Source organism: Colossoma macropomum, unplaced genomic scaffold (assembly GCF_904425465.1).
Source record: "Colossoma macropomum unplaced genomic scaffold, Colossoma_macropomum, whole genome shotgun sequence".
NCBI classification, from domain to species: Eukaryota; Metazoa; Chordata; class Actinopteri; order Characiformes; family Serrasalmidae; genus Colossoma; species Colossoma macropomum.
Window position 1 is genome coordinate 32,288,011 of NW_023494806.1, and position 21,739 is coordinate 32,309,749.

Genomic DNA, 21,739 nt, shown 5'->3' on the forward strand with positions numbered 1-21,739 from the left:
AACACATACCTTCTACTTCAACTCACTGGCCAGTTTATTAGAAACACCTACCTTGTTCCTCCACTCACTGGCCACTTTATTAGAAACACCCACCTTGTATTTCCTTTAACTGGCCACTTTATTAGAAACAACTGCTGTGTATTTCCTCTCACTGGCCACATGAGCTCCACCTGCCTCCACCAGAAACTGGCCACTGATGAAGGTCTAAAGTAGGGCTGCGCAGGTTTGCCTATGAGGATGTTTTATTGGGCCCACCAGAATGTTACCCTATCCTCACCTCCTCACCAAATTAAATACATTGTATATAACATTTTAAAACTCCCCTTACCATTTTTATTTTTACATTGTTTAGTTTTTTTGCCTTTGGACCACCACACACATTGCACTATGGCCCCCCATAAAAAAGGGCAACCCTAGACAAGAGGTTGACTACACAGACTGTGCATCAACAGATTAAGTATGGTCTCTATCTGTACAACATCAAGGTCGAGCTACAAGGAAGGGGTTTCAAATAAAGGGGCCAGTGAGCTGATACAAATTCAGGATGGGAAGTCAGACAGTCCGACAGGAGTTTCAAGACATGCATTAAAGTGCGGTCAGACCTAGAGAGGTCATGTGGTTAATGGTCTTGCATTTTAGCCCTTGCAGTATCTTTGGAGGAGATGTGGAATGAGTTCCTTTTGCAGTTGAGGATGTTTCTTGTGGTGTTGGTTCTAAAAGCCTTCTGACAGAAAAGTGCCTCCATTAGAAGTGTCAACACATCAGAGCAGAACATGACATCATAGTGAGAGAGAGAGAGAAAGAGAGAGAGAAAGAGAGAGGGAGAAACATAAAAAAAACAGCTTGACGTGGCTACATAACAGCCACTTTCATGCGCATTAAGCTCAATTCCTCACAACGTGTCTCATTGGCCAGTGAGTATGGGCAGGCCACGAGATGCTGCCAATTAGCTGGTTGGTTGCAGCCACTGCTTATGCAGCTGTGAGCCAAGCTGAAGGACACATAGGACAGCTATAGATCCAGTGGATAATGGAGGGAGAGAAAGAGAGAGGGAAAGAGAATGACAGGGTTAAAGACAATGGCACCACTGACAGGAAAATGGATGGTTATGAGTGCTAGCAGTAGCTTAGAGCATCTCAAATCCAAGTGCCTAGGGACCCACTGGACTGCCATGGTTTAACTCAGACCCTTAATGAAAAACACAGAAAGAGCCCACGACTCAAAAGAAAAAACTCCCTAAGAACATGAGGAAGAACCACTGAGAGGAACCAAGACTCAAAATGAGGACGTCCATTAGAGCACGAGGAAGAATCACTGAGAGGAACGAAGACTCAAAAGGAGGAAGTACATTAGAGCATGAGGAAGAACCCCTGAGAGGAACCAAGACTCAAAAGCAGGAAGTCCATTAGAGCATGAGGAAGAACCCCTGAGAGGAACCAAGACTCAAAAGCAGGAAGTCCATTAGAGCATGGGGAAGAACCCCTGAGAGGAACCAAGACTGAAAAGGAGGAAGTCTATTAGAGCATGAGGAAGAACCCCTGAGAAGAACCAAGACTCTAAAGGAACCCCCACCAAGAGCATGAGGAAGACACACTGAAAAGATCCAAGACTCTTAAGGAGAAATCCCTAAAGAGAGCCAAGAAGAACCAAGACTCTAAAGCCTTGGGTACACTACACATTTAAAATCTTAACAGAAAAAAACTGGGCATCTCACTGGTTTTTGGGTGACTGAAATATTGGGGATCACACACTAAACGATTAGGAATCACATACTACTGAACTTTCAAGCTCTTGCTGACCCAAACGGAACTCACTGAACTCCCACAAACTCTCGCATTCTCCCATTACTAGGACACGCAAATAAACAAACATGTAGCTGCTCGCTGCTGCCACTGTTTTCTCTGCTGTTTGCACTGACACAGTAAAGAAGCAGCAGGTAAACGTGTTGAAGTGAGGCTCGTGGATTTAAAGTTGTGATCTGTGTGGTATTTTTTTTTAATTTTTTTAAATGTACATAAACTCAATTGTGCCTTAAACTCAGCTCATTAAAAAGCTTCTCTCCACACATGAGAGACTTTTCAGCATTTTTCTTTGTTTACTTGCTGTATTTTCTTCTTTCACGCTCTCAGTTTTCATTGGCTGTTGTGGGAATACGTTCAGATTGAGACATTGATCAGTTTACACTACTGGATTACGCTCAGGGTTGAAAAAAATCAAACGTTTGATAAACTCTGACTGGTCTGAAACGCAATCAGGAGGCCAAAAATCTGAGTCTGCGCCCCTCACACACTACGCGAGTCTCTCTCTCAACTGTTGACTTTGACTGACCCAAAAATCTAGACTAGAGCCAACTAGCACAGACTCAGCCAGACTGAGAATCAGGGCTAAAATCAGGGTGAAAGTCATGTAGTGTAACCCCAGCCTAAAGGAAAGACTCCCTAAGAGCATGAGGGAGAAATACTGAGAAGAATCAAGACTCAAAAGGAAAAACTCCCTAAGAACATAAGGTGAACCACAGAGAAAAACCAAAAATCAAAATGAGAAACATTTTGAAAAATAAGAACATGAGGAAGAATGTCTGAGAGGATCATTTTCGCTTTGCTTGAGGAGAGGTGCAATGATAGCACTGAGAGTAAACAGAGTAAAGTAAAAGGCAGAATCTGGTGTTGGCCCTATCATCAGGAGGTTGCGAGTTCAATCCCTGGTAATGCCACAGCCATCGATAGATGGGAGTCCAAGATAGCATAACTGGCCCCATCTGATAGCTAACCTAGCAGAATTCTCAGTTAGTGTTCTCCTCCAATCAAGTTGAGTCTTGCAGTGATGTTGCATTGGCGGCAGTTTGAAAAGATGTCGTGGAGCTTCATGTGGCTTGATGGGCACAGCAGTCTTCACTCTTCCGATTCAGTATGATATGGGGAAACAAGTGGGTGAGAATTGGCCTAAAAAAAATCAAAGGTCAGCCATTTTAAACATGATAAAGTGTGATATGGAGCATGAGGACGAGTTCAATCTTTGCTCAAAGGCAGATCTCCAGGAGGACAGTGGTTTAGCATTTTCTCCAGCACACCTGATTCAACTCATCATCTCATCTCCAAGGCCTTTGTGTGTTGAATCAGGACTGCTACATGCAGGAGAAGATCTTTTTCTTCTGCCGTGATTGCGTTATTTACTCATTGCTGAGAGAAGGAAGACAGGAGAGAGAGAGATACAGAGTAAGAGAAAGAGAGGGAGGTTGTGAGGTTGTGATGGACACGGTTCTTTTTATTCACTATGTTTTATTTGGGGGAACAGAGGCACGCTGGCAGGACGAAAGGCAATTTCACAGCTTCTGCCTCCAGACACACCAACTACACTATCACACTGAAGGGGTGTGTGTGTAAAAGAGAGAGATCGAGAGGTGTGCATTTGCGATAGATGGATACAGAGGATCAGATGTACTCACGAGCGCAAGTCCAGCGCAAAATGTGCCGTGGTTCGCCTTTAATATGCACCCACAATGTGCCCGGATTTAGCATTTGATTACTATGACTGCAGTTGATCACGCAAACTGTGCATAGCCACACCCACTAACTGCTCACTCAAGAGATAGCGGAGGTCTTGTTAGGCTGTTTCTATGGTATTCCAGGTGGTTGTTAAGGTATCGTTAGGCTGTTTCTATGGTATTCCAGGTGGTTGTTAAGGTGTCATTAGGCTGTTCAATGGTATTCCAGTTTGTTGTTATGGTATTGTTAGGCTGTTTCTATGTAATCCCAGATGCTTGTTAAGGTATTGTTAGACTGTTTCTATGGTATTCCCGGTGGTTATTAAGGTATTGCTAGGTTGTTTCTATGTTATTTCAGGTGGGTGATAAGGTATCGTAGGCTGCTCTTATGGTATTCCAGGTGGTTGTTAAGGTATCATTAGGCTGTTTCTATGGTATTCCAGGTGGTTGTTAAGGTATGATTATGCTGTTTCTATGGTATTTCTGGTGGTTGTTAAGGTATTCCTAGACTGTTTCTGTGGTATTCCAGGTGGTTGTTAAGGTATCGTTAGACTGTTTCTATGGTATTTCTGGTGGTTGTTAAGGTATTGTTAGGCTGTTTCAATGTTACTTCAGGTGGTTGATAAGGTATTGCTAGGCTGTTTCTAAGTTATTTCAGGTGGTTGATAAGGTACTGTCGGCTGTTTCTATGGTATTTCAGGTGGTTGATAAGGTACTGTCGGCTGTTTCTATGGTATTCCAAGTGGTTGTTAAGGTATTGCTAGGCTGTTTCTATGGTATTCCCAGTGGTTGTTAAGGTATCGTTAGGCTGTTTCTATGGTATTCCAGGTGGTTGATAAGGTATTGTTAGGCTGTTTCTGTGGTATTCCAGGTGGTTTTAAGGTATTGTTAGGTTGTTTCTATTGTATTCCAGGTGGTTGTTAAGATGTTGTTAGGCTGTTTCTATGGTATCCCTGGTGGTTGTTAAGGTATTGTTAAGCTGTTTCTATGGTACTCCAGGTGGTTTTTAAGGTATTGTTAGGTTGTTTCTATTGTATTCCACGTGGTTGTTAAGGTATTTTTAGGCTGTTTCTATAGTATTCTAGGTGGTTGCTTAGGTTTTGCTACCATACATGTATGATGGTGACATAAGAGGCGTGTCCAAGAAGTTTGGCTACAGAATGTATACCGACTGTGATGGAATAAGTGTTAGAGTTATAAGCATTATATACTGTATAAGTGGAATGATTTCAATCTCAGGATGTTGAGCATTTTCCCTTTTGTTTTTATGGGAAAAAAAATTGTATTTGAAGAAATGTTGTGTAAACACCATGAGTCAAATCGGTTAAAAAACACCTATATGGGTATGAGTGCTATGATCCTGCAAAGTTTTGTGGTTCTAGACCAAAAGCTGTAAGAGGAGTAGAACTGCAATTTTTTGACCATGGAAGAAAAGGAAAGTAAGTTGACTATTTCAAGGGCATAATAATTGACACCTAAAATGTTGTGCAAACGATGATATACAATACACAAATCAAAGTGCTCTGTAAAACACTTAATTCACTCTTATTGTTTTAAAAAGTAGTCATGAGCAGCCGGTTAATTAGCAACTACTGTCTTGATAAGGCTTGATAGAAGCATTATGACATCCCCTTATACTGAAGTGTTAACCGAACTTGATCATCATTCCTGCTCATGTGTCTGACAGCTCTCATTTGTTTTAATGCTTATCATTTATGAGTAATGTAGACATAATCACAACATGAACCCCTAGTCCTTTCTCTCCATCTGTCTGTCTCACTCTCTGTTGGACAGGCAGGTAGAATTAGGCGCTCATGTACTGGGTGGAGGGCGGCAGAATGGCCTTGCCACAAGTGATTACGGGCCGCTTGAGGAGGCGCCACACCGGGCTTTGTGCTGCATGGTGGGAAAGGGGGCGCTTGCTTATTCTGCGGCCCGTCGATGGATTGGCCCCGACAGTGTCTAAAACAAGCCCTGGCTCTCCGGTTCGGAGATTACTGCTTTCGTGCACCCATTGTTGACACGCACACACACAGCTTGGCCTGAATAGACAAGAGGCGGAGTAGTGTTGACTCCTAAAGCTGCAGGTTCACACTCAGAGTGAAACATTTGACAGTTACAAAGTTATTCACAGCACGCACAAGTTTGTGTTCCTGTCTTTGGGGGGTCTTTCCATGTCTATCTGTATGACAAGCATTTAGACTACTTCTACTTTCAGTGCATATATCCACACACATGATTTCTTATGACTTTCTAGCTACAAATATGATATGTTTAAAAATAGGAACCATGTCATTAGACAACACTCGAATGGAAAAAGCTACAGAGCCTTAAACAAAGATCTGAAAAATCCCTGTCACAACTAGAGCAATTCATTTGATGATATTCAAGCATTCAGACAAGACTCTTTTAGAACAAGGTGCTCTGGTCAGAAGAAACGAAAAAGAACTCTTTGGCAATAATTCAGCTTATCATGTTTGGAGAAAGAATGGCATATGATCCTGAGAACACCCACAGTGAAGCATGATGGTGGGAGTATCATGATATGGGGCTGCTTCTCTATAACTAGTACTGGAGCATTACACGTCATTGAAAGAGACACAAATGGTGGGAGGTACCAGGAGATAATTGAGGAGAATTTAATCCCCTTTGCCAAGAAAAAGAGTCAAAAAAAGAGTTTCAACAAGATAACAAACCCAAACATACAGCTAAATAACTCAAGGCTGATTTCTAAAACAGAAGGTAAAGGTGCTTGCATGGCTTAGCCAACCTCCTGACTTGGATCCCATTAAAATGTATGGACAACTTTGAAATTGCGAGTCTATCAGAGGGACTCGAATAGTCTTAGGGAATTGAATACGGTTTGCCAAGAGGAATGGGCCAAAATTGAACCACAATCCTGCAAAAAGATAATTACTTCTTACCATAGAAGTCTCAAAGCTGTAATTGGCAACAGTGGCTTTGCAACAGAGCGCTAATGTTATTAATCTGGGGTGTCTGAATACTCTTTTCCTTGTCAATTTTGTTGACATTCCTTTGTTTATGCTTATAAATTCGGGATTTTTTGGTTTCAATTGATCAATATTTACATGCACATGCTACATTAAATAACAGAAACAGAAATGCAGCACATCTACAGCTTGAAATATTTGCTAAATACCAACCAAACCCAAAGATTTTTCCCAAAATTTGTGTCAGGCTCAGGTTCACATTTGATCGTCAGGCTCAATTATTGTTGCTACATGGAAATTTAACTGCACTATCATTGGAAATACCAGTTTTTTTTCAACACTTTGGGTGATGTTGGCCAGTTTGTGTCAGTTTCAGGCAGCATTTTGTTGTTCTCGCGTCAGTTTCAGGCTCGACACTTGATGATGTGGTTTGAGTTTGGTTGAGGCAAAATTTCATTGGTGTTCCTGACATGTTCAGTTTCAGAACTTGACGATTTGTTTTGGGTTGGGTCTGGACAAAAGCGTTGTCAGACTCAGGCCAGTTTAGGACTTTGAAAGTTTTGCCAGTCAGGTGTGGACTGATGTGAGTCCGGACAAAATTTTGTTGGGTTCGGCTCACATTTGGACTCAAAACCTGATGTGGTTTGGGTCCAGATAAAATGTTCCTGGGGTTCCTTAGTGTTCAGACTCTGATGACATGGCTTGGGAAAATTTTGTTGGGCTTGGATAAATTTCTGACTCAAAAGTTGAAGTTTGACTCAGGTTCAGAAAAAATTTGGTTGGGATCCCGTCGTGTTCAGACTAGACCTTGATAAAGTGGTTTGGGTCAATTTGGGACAAAATGTTGTTGGGCTTAGTTAGGACTCAAAACTTGACAATGTAGTTTGGGCTGGACTTGGGCTGAAAGTTCTCAGACTGTATCCAGTTTTGGACCAAATGTGCCTAGTCAAAGCTCTAGCTACACCAAACACTACCTTGATCTTTATCTTAGAAAACTTTTGGCTTTTTACTTTTTCAAATAAAGCTGCAGTTTTGTAAAGAAAACCATCCTCAGGGGGAGCAGTCAACATGTTCATGTTTTGCTGCTACTTTGAGGACATTTGGTCCACTGTGAATGTAGAACTATGCCACACATTCTCTCTCCTTGCCTTCACTGACACTTTGTCTCTCTCTCTCTTCTTTCCCCATTTTATTATTTTGTCTTTTCAAGAAGAGGCCGTGCCAAGTTATGGTCATTATTTAAAAACAAGCTAATCCTGCTCTGCCTCTGGGGATTTGCATTATATTTTTTTTTCCTCTGGAATTGGCAGAATTTCATATCAGCTTAAGTTTCTCTTTGTGTGGGAGAGAGCTTGCCCGGGTAATTTTCCCAGGTAATTCTTCTCTGATTTATGAGCCGGCATGGAAATGAAATCCAGCGGCAGCAGAATTAGTATCCGAAGCCTTTGCCTGCCGTTACTCCATTAGAGGTGTGAGCATGAGCATTGTAAACACAGTAAATTGCAATAGGTGCTTACAGCAAGATGTCCACTAATGTGGGGCAGTCATGAACTGCCCTTGCTGTTTGAGTAGCTTCATGAAGAAGAGGATTGTAGCTTCATGAAACATTTTATTCAAGGACTACTTCCACAGAAACATCATAACACATGTACCAATGTAAAAGATGTCCATCTCTTTAGTTTAAGGCCCCTTATATGAATACAGTATCCTTCACTGTATAAAAACCTCTAGTCGATATGCCATGACGTTTTCATTCTAATGCAATCTAATGCTAGCTTTACCTCTGACTTAACTCATAAGCTAATTCTAAGCGCTTCCTAAAATGAATCAGGTGTATTAGAGCAGAGGCAACTTGAAACTGTGCAGTGGACTGGACTTAAAGCCCCCTGCTCTAGACCAGAAGTGACCAACCAGCCTTGCACCTGGAGATCGATCCTCCTGTGGATGTTAGCTTCATGATAAAGGCACCTCATCCAGCTAGTAGGCCTGAATATAACAGCTGAGTGGCTTCTAGATCAGGGCTCTGCAGGGAGAAGGGTGCACTGTAGATGTTTGCGGGGCTCAATAAGCCAGTCAGAGGTGGAATGCTGTAGCTCATAGCCAAACTTAGCCTAATTGATTGCCATATCCAAGTCATGGTAACACTTTCCCTAAAGGGTGTCTACATAACACATTCATAACATCTTACACAAACGCTTCATAAAATGTTCATGAATGTTTTTACTCTATTTTCTATAAACTTTATTGTGCCAAAAGGTTATACATTGTTGAGGAAAATGTTTTTGTTATGTTATCCTCGGTTTAACTTTCTTGGGGTTAAATACTAGCACTGTTATCCCAGTGATTCATTAATACTTTATAGGTTTTATTTTATTTTTAGGGATGTTCATTCTCGCTTATGGTATTGAAGAAGGCAGAATTATAATTGTGCTTTGGTTAATTGATACTCTTTGAGACTAAATGTTGCACTGTCCCAAGGATTTGTTGCCATTACCTCAAAAGTGATGGACGTTAACCAGACTAAAATGCATGTTATGTGGGTATTTAAATTGCAATGCAAAGTAGTCTACTTACATTCATGTGGCTATCCAGCACCAACAGGGAATGGATGAGTATTATGGCCTGTAAAACTCCTTCATGCAATGTATCCCACCACCATAATAGGATTCAGTTGATAGATTCAGCATATTGATGAGTAATTTACTGTCTATAAAGTGACATGCAAAGCAGCAAATGCTTATTTGAGAATAAGAAAATACAAAGAATTAAAAAGAAATTATGAGTGAGTGTCAAAACACCTATCAAAGGAATAAAGCAAGGTCATTTTTATTGTGGCTGTCCTGAAATGAGGCATTTTACTGAAAATAATTACTTTTCAAAATAAAAAATGAGGACTTTTATTTTGAAAATGCATCTCAGTAAAATGTAGTCCATATTAATGTCATGTAAAGCATGTATTTTTTATTAATGTTGATTTAAACATTCATGAATATGAAGTGGTTATGTAAGATGTTATGAATGTATTATGTAGACTTTCAGGTAAAGTGTTACCCAAGTTACTGAATCTGTCATTAGGATTTGAAGGTTTATGCCTTTTGTTGTCTCCTCTCTGTCACTGTCACCAAGTCAGAATAGCCAACAAAAGACTTCTTTTCAGTTTTCCATAGAAATCTGTTACTTTTCCACACCTCCAATGAAAGGTCAGTCTTGGAAGTTGGTTGCATTTTCTGCTTCTACCATCCAAGTAATCCAGTTACAACTTTTAATTTTAGCCACTTTTGGTGTTTTGGTGCAAATGTCCTTTGTGTTTATTTCCTTTTCTCAGTGAGGGCTTCTTGACAGCTACACTTCCTTTCAGACCCATAGCATGGAGTTGTCTTCTCACCTTTTATGTTTACTTAGGTAGCTAGCATTGTTTCAGCTGAACACATACTCTGGTGGACCACCCCAGATAGTGGAGTTACGATGCACGTTTACAAGATTAAACAGAGCCACTCAGATCAAGTAGAGGAAAGATTAATGAGATAAGCCAGTGATCAATGTTAATGTCCGTCAAATACCTGTTGGTCTCCTGAATGTGTCGTACGTGTAGCTCCTACATTCCATTCCAACACGCATGTTACAAAGATCTATGAATATTTATGTCATGTCAGTTTGAACATGGTTTGCTTGGACCCATTGTGGTGGACGTGATGCAACTCCAGGCAAGGCCCTTTTGTTCGCAAGCTTGAAAGGACGCAATACTAAGCAATGGCCATTTGAATGTGGAAGTGGTCCATACAGACTTGCTGTTTAACTGGGGAACTGTGAAAGGCATAATTAGTTACACAGACCCAGTCATGATGGTCACGTGAATGCCCATCTGTGTGCTCACACATGCAGACAACGCAAGCCACCCAAACAAGCGTACATAGATGGCCACAGGTGTGATGCACCCACGCTTTTGGTCACGAGTGCCGATGTGAGCACACATATACAGACACTCGAATGCACACACGCGGGGAGGCATGGCATACATGCCTCTCAGGGTTTGTCCCTCGCTTGTTTTCATGCCAAAGTGATCAGCTAAGCTGCAGTGTGCTGAGACAAGCAGAGAAAGAACGGGCGGAAAGAGCCTGTCAGAGCGAGAATGGAGGCAGGGCCCAGTATGTGTAGCATGCCTTTTGTGTTGGATCAGATATGTGGCATTTGTGTGCACATGCAAGTCCATGTGTTGTCTTGTTGGTGCAGGCGTGATCTCGTAACGTGAACGTCTGTGGGCCACAATGAGAAATTTTGAGCTAAATGTGGATGGGAACGTAGACTTACGGAACAAATTGAGTTGCACATTTAAAAACAAATTCAGCATGAAAGTGGAGGTCAAAGTGGGAGGTGATGGTGCTTGTCAACATTGTCTGATGGACAAGAAGCCCATCTTTAGCCAATGGAGGTAACAAACAGTTACGTTAAGTATGTACAATCATATGCAAAAGTTTGAACAGTTTTGTTGATTTTTTTTAAGAGAAAATAAGTTAACATCCTCCACTGGGAACATTTTTCTGCAAATCTTGATCATAATTTCCATGTGTTTGCTGTGTTTAACATATTGAGTTCCACATATTTTAACATATTAAGTTTTACATATTAAGTCCAAAAGGTGCTATAACTTTTTCACAGGCCACATTTTATGTTTTCTTTTTTCCCACAATATGTTAAATTATGCAAATAGACAGTCACCGTGCATCAAAATCAGCAGATATGTTTTATTTGTAGAGGGTGCGTTGACTTTTTGAAGAAACTTGAAGAAAATGTTTCATTTGACGAAGGGGCGCCCAAACTGTTGCATAAGATAATCAATTTGCATAAGGAAGGGAAATGCCAAGTGAAAAATCAGACATTTCAAACATAAATGTATACAGAAAATGGGACTCCTAGCAACCACCTGGAAGATCTGGTAGACCACCAACACTGTCCCCATCAGATAAACAGAACATAAAGCAGCACTGACCACTCCAGAGTCCAGACCTTAATTACTGAATGTGTTTGAGATTACTTGGATTGTGAGTTGCAGAAAGTGCAACCAATTTCTACGACTGAATTTCTTGTATTTTCTTTGAAGAACTGAACGTATCCTGAAAAGAATAGAAGCTGTAATAGAGGGAAACGACAAACACATTAAATATTGAAAAATCTGAACCTGATATTATATTTAGTTGTTTACTCAATGGCCATTTTCACTACAAATTAAGTAAATGAAATTATGCTCTCTGACTTTTGCACATTACTGTCTGCATCACAAACATGTACATCTACTATGCGAACCTTGTGCACAATAATGCTAAATACCCACAAATGAACCTTTAGAAGAAAATGTGTCTGACCTCTGCATGGCCTCTCATTTGATAAAAGCTTTCTGATCGGTGTAGACTAAATGGAACGGAAAAGCCTCTTCGCTTTTCTCCAGACGACTCTTCATAAAAAACAACCTTAAGATACCCTACGATCCACTTAGCATCCATTCCGAGCCCGCAGAACACTTTCCTGATTTCATCCGTCTGAAAGCAAGGCCCATTAGCTAGGCACAGATGTGTCTGATGGAGTAGGATGCCTTATTTTGTCCTACTGTGATCAGCATCAAGCTTATATGTTGAAGTTTTAGTTTTGGTGGAGAAATAATTGCATCTGCTGACTGACCTGTCATTCAGCTTGATGATTCAGCCTTTTGTTTTACACAGTTTTTCTTGCCCAGGTCACAGCTCTTAAATTTCATAAGTTTGCTGCCTACTTATGAGGTTACATGTCTTATTTTTCTGAAATTGAGTTAGGAAATAACTAAAGTTTGGCAGGAGGACCATGCTTAAACCTCCATCTAATCTAAGGCCCAATCCCATTTCTTATTTTTACCCCCACCCCTTGTTTTCGAGTGTCACCTTGCCCCTTGGAACAGAGCTACAAGGGGTAGTGGTTGAAATCTTCCCTCATGAAATGGGATCCTCAAATAAAAAAGAACATTACTTCATTAACAGGCTACTATCAGTGCTTTGTAGGTGACCCTGCCAGTCTGTAGTGATAGCAGAGGAGGGTAAAGTTCAGCAGCCTCACTGCTGGGCTTTAGTTACATTTAGGGCATCATATGCCTTCAAAGAGTTGGGATGCAATAATTATTTATTATCACCCACCCCTAATTCTTCACTGATATGAAGTTCAGCTATTTGCCAGCTTCTTGTTCATATTTTCCAGTTCCACCTTAAATAGAGCAGCAGTTACATTCTGGCGCTTCAGGCATCAGAACTGCTGGGCTATTTGGGCTATTTAAGGTGGAACGGGAAATTTAGCTAGCCAGCTACTGAGACATTAGCATACTACTAGTGAATTTTTGTGCTTGTTACGAAGAAAAGGATCATAATACACTGAAACGTCATTAAACTATGACAGTACAATGGTTATTGTGATTTTTTAATGGAGAAAATTCTCACATTTGTGGGTTTCTTTGGTCGGTTGCACAGCCATCTTGCTTTTTCCTTTTTTTCTCATAACACTCTGTTTGGGGTGTGCCTCTGATAAACCTCCATTTGGAGGGCCCTAACACTTTGACTTACCCATCTTTCTCAACAAAAATCAGGACACCCTACCCCTAGGCATGAACGCACAAAACAGAGGGCTAAGGGCTAAATTGTAGGTACAAGGGGTGAAATGGGATTGAGCCTAACATTCTATATGTTGACATTTCTACCTTACATTTCCAATGTCCAAGTTTTCTTACCCTACCACCATCCCATTTTCTCCTTGTTCCTCAGTCCTTTCCCTCCACCCAACCTCTGTTCCTCAAGGAAGCTTGAAGCAGAACCTATCCAGAACTCCAACCCACGTTCTCAAAGTTCTCTGCGCTCCTAGTCATACAATGTCCTATTATGGTACAGCCATATGTTGACGATGCAGCAAATAATCACTGAGGCAGTATCGCAATGCATTGTGACAGAATTCTTTCTTGAAAGTCTACATTCCAGATGATGGATGCAATCACCACAAGCGACAAGCACACTCATTACTTGATTATTACAATTGTGTTGTCGAACATTATTAGACAGGTAATGCTAGCTAGCTAATCAACTGACCCAACAATGTGACACAGTTGGATAATTTGCTAGAATGATCAAGATTTATTGCTGTCTATTACGTACTTAGCCAGCAGGTTAACACCTTCTCACTGAGGTGATTAGACTGGTGCATGCTGAGGCAGAAACATTTTGTGTTGTAATCACTTTCTAGAACAGGGGTATCCAAATGAGTTCTTTCCAGGCCACAGCTCTGCAGAGATTTACTTTCATTAAATTCACCTTATTCAACTCCTCAGCTAATTAGCAAGGCCTTCAGCCATCGAATTTGCAATGTTAGCCCTCATCCACACGTATCTGAATAGTTTTGAAAAAGTAGTTTTTTTCTCCATTTTCAAAAAAAATTTCACCCATGCCTACAGCATTTTTGACAACCTTGCCAGCCAATCTGATGTCAAACACCTCATGAACAACAGTGCGAGCATGGAAATGGTGCACAATATAAAGTGTAAAGCTGATTTCCTAACCAAGGGCCTGTCCATATGTATCAGGACATTTTCGGAAATCTGTAGTTTTCTCTGTGTTTTGGCCTCCCATCCTCAGGAGGATGGTGTTTTAGGTAATTGAAAAAATGATTTTTATTCACAAGCCATGAAACCTGCTGGCGGTCCCTGTCCATCAGATTTGTCTTTCGACCATAATTCTGATGAGAATTTCCTGTAGACTGGGATTTTTGCCACTGCTGGTAGACCCATATGACCTTTCGCTTCAATACACCTGCAAATTCAGCTACTTCCTTTACACTGTGGCATTTGGCTCGCCCAAATGTAATCACTCCTTTTTGCCAATCATTAACATCTGCTTGCAACCCATTTTCCATACATCAAAGAAGACAATCACTCCAATGTACCACCTCTTCTCAATCTATGAATCTTATTGCACACCCTGCAGGTATTTATAGCCCAATCATCCTCGTGCAAGTCATGTCTGAGGTTACTACCACCTTAAACACACAAGGTGTAAATTTTTTGTCCGGGGAGCTGATGTTTTCAGGGTTTTCATGTAGATGGACAAAATATTGACAACTGCAAAGCTGTAAACTCAGAAGGAGCCTAGTTTGATGCTTCAAAAAGTGGTTTCATGAGGTTTGATTTGGGTTGCAGTGCTGCCAGTCTGGACAGAACAAGGCAGTTTGAAGAGGGACAGTGCTTATCTCTACAGAGCTGTGACCCAGAAGGAACCCAGTTTGGTGCTCTTGATCTAGAATTTCCTTGTGATAAAAACCTCATGAAATTTGATGTCAAATTTGATGTTCAGTAACCCCAGGGAATGCCACCACCTTGAACTCCATGTTCAGTGACCCAGAGGAATGACACTCCGAGCCCCTAAAAAAAAGAACAGGTTAAGCATGCATATGGCTGTGCAATGTGTGCAGTGCTGAAGCAGAGATTTTCTACAGTCCATATGTATCCAGATATTTTTGAAAACATAGTTTCCTATGTGTTTTGACCCCTTGCACTCATGAGAATGGCATTTTTGACTACTGCATTTTCAGTTTTCATGTGGATGGGCAATTAAAAGAGGGACCGTGCTTCTCTGCAGAGTTGTGGCCTGGATGGAACCAAGTCTGATCCCCTTAGAGTGTCTCAAAAGGTGGTTTTACAAGGTTCTGTGTAAGTTGTAACTCTGCCTACCTAGAAAGGTGCATCTGTCGGCATTAGAGAAAATGTCATTTCATAAGGTATTGAGTGTTACTGTTAGGTTATTACAGGTGCTAACAATACTGCAGCAGATTGTTACCAGAGACCATGATTAACGTACATATTGTAGGTTTTAGAAGGTGTAGTCCTGTACCTGTCCTTCTAAAGACTCTGTTGTTGAGTCTAAAAAGTAGGGTTTTCCCAAAAGAACATACAAACAAAGTTGCAATTTGTATCATCAGTATTGGTGGTGTTTTTGCACCTGGCACTTCTCAACTTGACAATTTTCCTTGTACTGCAGTGAATTGAGGCAGGTTGCAGTTCACGGCCTCTGAGCAGCTCTCTCATGGTGTCAAAGAGCTGGCCTGCACTGTAGCCTCTAATATCCCTGCGAAAACAGTCTTTAAGTAATCAGTGCATGCTTTAATTATGCAGGGAGGGGAAGAATGCTTTAATCTGTATTAAATGAAGCCCCCGAGGAATGCCGCCGCTCCGAGGCCTACACCGCAGTGAGAAGGAGCGGGCAGGGGGCTGAGGACTGCTGGGAGACCGATATAGAACTGCCAGCGTACAGCTGGGTTATTAACCGAGGGAGAAGGAGGGAGGGTGGGCGAGAGAAGGGGAGAAAAAGAAAGAGACTGGCAGCCAGGTGGAGGGAGAGAAAGTGGAAGAGAGTGTGCGATGTGAAAAAGAGAGAAACCAATTGAATGCAGGTGAGTGGGATGGAGGCAAAGCCTGACGAAGGGAAGGAGGGAGATAACAGGGTGCTGTCCATCACTCAGGCCTGGGAACAGCCTGGTGTTTGCAATTTCATTCTGATCTTCAGGTAAACACCACTAATGCCAACAGAGTGAGGAAAATCCATTAATGCGATTGTTATCCAGGCCCTGGGACAGTTGATGAGCCACACTGGTGTTTTGTTGGTATTGACCAGTCCATTTTCCGGCAGCATGAGTTCTCGCTTACCAGCAATCAATCGGACCTTGCTGGCATCTGCTAACCTTCTATGATAAGCACGCTCATTTGTCATACATCTTGTACTGTTTGAGAAGGGACATCGTAGATGCTACCACTGAAATGTGAGGTCATTGACCATTGCTTTGGGATCTATTTGTGTTTATCTTCCTGCCTTTGTCTCTTTCTATCTCCCATTCTCTCTTTCCCTCTTTATCTCACTCCATCTATTCTTCCTGAGGCTGCTGTCTCAGACCACGGCTGCTCTCTTTGTTCATGTCTCAGTGTGCACTGAAGCACAGCGACAACTAAATAAGAACTAATTTCACCAAAACTGCAGATGATGCCTTTGTAATCGGGCTAATTAGAGGCAGGGATGAAACCACACATAGAAAAACGAGGTGACATCATCGTCGCTGGAAACAACTTGGCTGCAAATGTCAACAATCCCTCACTGAGTCCCTTGTTGACTTTAGCGGGTACAATGAGAGTCACACTCTTTCCAATATTTGTCCCTTTAGACCGATCCTGCCCACTGACACAACATGAACATGAATCAACTTAAAGTAAATGACACCATATCGCAACCACTCTTATCAAGACAGTCTTCGTGTTTCAAAAGAAACCATATACAAAGATTGTAAAGCCAGAAATACTAATATTGGACCCCAATCCCCAGTATACAATGATGTTAAATTACCTATGATACTATCAAATTACTATCAACCAATGAGGTATAACTCTATTCAAGAGCACCACATACCACCATTAGTTTGGTTGTTGTTCAAAATAACCACAATATGGAAAATAATGCTTTCTTCAAGAGATCATTAGTGCTTTATTAGTGGGATTTCAAGCACTGTGGTGCTCCATGCATCCATGAAAGGTCAGCATTGCTGAGGGAAAATCTCCATAGGTGGCTGATACTGCACCAGAGGGGTCATCCAACTACGATGGAGGTTGTAGGACCTGTGCTGACCTAGTAGCTCTATTTTCTGAGCCTTGCCTTGACAAATAGCCATATGAAACACAATTATTACACTCCCTGACCAAGAGGGCAGTTGTGCAGTCTGAAGGCAAAGGGACGGGGCTAAACCCCTCCACCCCCCGTATTTTTTACGGGGTCTATCTGTGCTTGTGCCTGTTTAAGACTGATGTAGGATCATGATATAGCTGGGTGATTCTAACATTGTGGTGGCAAACGGGGTATGCATGTATTTCAAGTGTAAAGCGCAATCTTTTACATTGAACATCAGTACAGTTGTAACACCACAGACCGTAACACTACTGATTGTAACCGAAATGACCAAAAATTTGTAAAACCAGAGCCACTGCCACTTCAGTTTCCAAGTCACAATGTATGTAGACAAATGACAAGTATTGCAATCATGGTGTTAATTTATTTCAATATTGACATCTCTTAATGTTTCATAAGTAACACCACCAATGCAGTCTTTTTAAACATGAAGCTGTCAATTTTTGCCAAATTCATCAGAAATCTAAAAAGAAATTTCATTAACTTGGACTTCTCAGGGTTATTCTTTCTTCCTTTGAGATATCCGTAATTGAAGTATTCAAAAGACATCATCATTTTTATTTAAATGACATTTAACCTGAAAAACAAAGATCAAACATTCAGTAAAATTAACATTCAAAACTAAAAATGATCTTCTCTTCTTTTATCTCATTTTGAGCTCATTTTCATGTGGAAAGGTTGGGATAAAATGACCCAACTACACTGAAATCTTAACCATTATAAGAGAACCAGCAAGTCTGGTCTCATATCAGTGGAAAATGGCTTTCAGCTTCACTTCAACAGCAAGTCATGGACAGTATAAGGTGAAAATTTTTTCCACGTAGGTGTTGTGTCAGCAGCATGTGTGTATTCATGTAGATATATATATGTAGGGGTGGTAATTACCATGTGTCAAAAGTGGAGGATAATGACTGTTCTTAACACTGCCTTTGTTCCAGGCCTGTAACCTTCAGTTTATAGAGTAATTTTGGGTTGCTGTGTGTAGAGGCTTGGCGAGTTTTGTCGAATTTGCTGAGGCAAGGAAGTGAAAAGTTCTCTGGTAGCATCGGCCGCTCGCCGTGACCAAGACTATAATCCAACACTGAGGTTCAGGAGGGGTCAACTAAGCCTGGAAAGATTTTTGCAGCCAATTTATGGGAAAATAGGATGGGGTCTTAATAGGCTATGAGTGCCCCACTGTTATGGACTTGTTATTGCAGGGGCACTGGGTTTGGTGGACCAGCCAGAACTGTGTATGTGTGGCATGAGGGGGGGGGTGTCCTGCCTCTATTCTCTTCAGCTGTGAAGAGATTAGCCCTGAAATCCCAGTGCAAATCAGTTCAGCCACTGGGGCGGATGTGAGTAAGCATGTCTGGTCAACAGCTTGAGGCTCTCGGTAGAACTGAGGTCCTCACCAGCTCAGTACAATTGGGGTCCACACCAGCTTGGTAGACTTTGGGGCCAGACCAGCTTGGTAGAATTGGGGACCAGACCAGCTTGATAGAATTGGGGAACTGACAAGCTTGGTAGAATCTGGGGCCAGACCAGCTTGGTAGAATTGGGGACCACACCAGCTCGGTACAACTGGGGTCTACCCTAGCAGAACTGTGGACTGACCAGGACATGAGTATGACTTTCACCATGAGCAAGGCTATCCAAAAAGAAGATCTACACAGGTACTGGCACTTTTACACACTTTCATACATTTCCTTGAACATATACTGGAACTTTGCAGAGTTACTGGAGCTCTTGGTATATTCTTTATTGCGTTGGCAAATGGTGTTCCATGACTTTAAAGCCAAGGAAATAGCTTAAAATAAGAATAAACCATAGAAAGTTGATGGATATATATTCTTTGTTCAATTCCTAGATGAACCAACAAAAACTAGGATAATTGTTCTTGTTTATTTTTTATTTTAGTGACTGTAAGTTATGGTGCGCATGAAAAACAGCCATGACTTAAGTAACATTTCATTTGAAACAACAATTTTGATCGTTGTTTTTCAGTTTAAATAGTAAAAAAAGTCATTAAAATTATTGCCTGTCCTATGTTACAAATAATTTAAATATACACAGTTGTTATTATTTTATTTCGTTAATAAATCTTGTCACAAGATTTTTTGGTCAGCGATATTACAGAAGCATTAAAAAAATGCTGTTTTTTTTAATTACTTTATGTAGGGATATCACAGTTAGTGAAATGTCTTTACATTTCTGATAAATTTGGCTTACTGTTGCAAAAAGGATTGTGTCAAAGGTGTAACTCATGAAACATTTAAGGATTTTAAAAAATAATATGAAATAAAAACGTGAACACAACATTGGTCATTTTCTACATGCAATTTGAAACTAAGGTGGCAAAGAAATATAATTTATTACACTTTTATTCATAATTTTGTCAGTGGTGTTACCGTCAGTGGGGTTACAACTTGAATGTAATAGACTACATTTAAATTGCATACAAAATTCCACCAACCTTGTGGTACAACGACCAACATTTTCTTGCATTCTTGATTCCGAAGCAGAGTTCCACTGAGTGACGGAGACAGTTGAGATGCCTGCGGCCATTCTCCAAGCTGTGTGAGAGGTAGAATTGAGCTGAACTGTGAAAACTGGATTGATTAAATTGACTCCTGATTGCATAGTCTTCTCTGCTCAGTCAGGATTCAGTTGCCTTCATATAATATAGGCATCTAGCGGCGTTGTGTATTAATCCAGAATTTGATTTTAGGGTTATTGCTAGCATGCTGTTATTGTTGTTATTATTGCACGGTGCCTGTAGCCAGTCTATAACATCACCTGTGGAGAGGCCATATAGACGCCGAGAGATTTCCAACGACGAGCAAAGCTGTTCGGCGCCTCTTGGGGGGGCGAACCTGACGATGAATCTTAATTACACCATGGGGCTTTTGGCTGCTGTCGGCTGTCAGAGACTAGCAAGCCTCTTGCATCATGTCAACAGGCACCGACAAGGCCTGGGAAAGAAATTGTTCTGACTAAAATATTATGGTTCTCAATGTCCTTTATGAAGCCTGCAGCAGTTAATATTGTTCCATGTTACCTGCCCTTCTCACACCAAAGGCAGTGCCTGAAACTAATGAGTTCTAATGCTGGGTTTTATCATGAAGAACACGTTGCTGGAAAGGAACTCACTTTTAAAACTTCTGAAAGTCTCTTTCACTTTACGGCTCATTTTGGTTATAGCTGATTAGAGCTGACTGCACCAGAGTTCCTTGTTGTGCTTGCAGCGCCGCGTTAATGCATCGCCTTTTCACAGTACATGAACGAGACCGCTGTTCTCCTGCCAGCTCTGTCACAAAGCATCGCATCTCCCCAGGACCTACTTTGTGCGTGCTCACGCCGGCGGAAAGCTACGTGAATACGGGTCGTCACCGGCGCGCCCCGGATCTGCTGATTCATCGCGCAAGGGTTTCCCTGTAAAAGCTAGGACCCTCCCCCCGGAGACAACATTTTTATAGGAGTAAGGGTTTACCGTGGGAAGGCCGGGGTCAGGGGGGGTTAGTTGGGATCAAGGTCTGGGTTCAGAGGTATGTTCACAAGGTAATTTTAGAGGTTCCAGAACCTGTCATGCTGTGATGAAGTGCAAGTTTGGGGCATTGACAGCTAAAGTTCAGGGGGTTGGGATGCATTCACAACAGTGTTGAAGCCAGAATTTCAATTTAGGGGTGCCTGGTTACAGATCGGGGGACCCGCAAAGAAGCATCGTGTTCATCACTATAGTGAGGTTGACAAACACCAACTAGCTTCTAGCTACTTCACTGTAGCTTCCATAACCAAAAACATAGTTGCTGATCTCGCAATCAGTTGGGCACCTGGTAGATCTCCAGGTGCCCAATCCTGGTCCTGGAGGTCTACCAGCCTACAGAGCTTAGCTCCAACTCTAATCTAACACACCTGAACCAGTTAATGAAGTCTTCCAAGGGGGTCTGAATATTAGAGTCAGGTGTGTTGGATATGAACTTTCCAGAGTGGTAGATATCCAGGAACAGGTTTGGGTACCCCCGGCCTAGTAAGTATAACAACTGACAGAATATTATGGTGGGCATTGGCTAATTGACTATCTTTTACAGCATTAGCATGCTGAATGATTAAAGATTTTCTTGTTGAAAAGTGTAGTTGCCATGGTGATCACATCTGGCAAAAATGAGCGATGATAAAATAAAAGTTTTGGTGATCACTTTTATTTGTTTTAGGTGAAAATAAAAGAATGAAGATGCAAGAACTCAGCACCTTTGGGTTTATCCTTTATTGCAAAAGTACAAATGAATCTTCATTGAATGAATTCATGAATTTTCATTAGCATCAAAGGACTTGAGCAGTCTGAACAAATCTGGGACTTGGCTTCTAAATGAGAAGGACTAGGTCCCCATGGCCACTGGTTTGGAGGTTATGGGAGGTTTGAAGTATGGAGCGATTTCCTGTGCTTTTGTGTAATTTAAGGCCTTTCACTATGGAATTCATCTGAAGTGCTATTTTCACAGTCAAATAACATTATGTTGGTTTCCTCTCCAAATATTACAATCTGACCAAACCTTGCCACAAATTTCACATCGCTTCTTGTTTTGGGAATGCCTCCTAGG

At 41.4% G+C, this 21,739-nt stretch overlaps 1 protein-coding gene across 1 annotated transcript in view; it reads left to right on the top strand.

The window, feature by feature from the left end:
* trpm3 (transient receptor potential cation channel, subfamily M, member 3) overlaps nucleotides 1–21,739 on the top strand; it is a 193,677-nt gene that overhangs the window by 67,731 nt on the left and 104,207 nt on the right. The gene's annotated exons all lie outside the window — the stretch shown is intronic.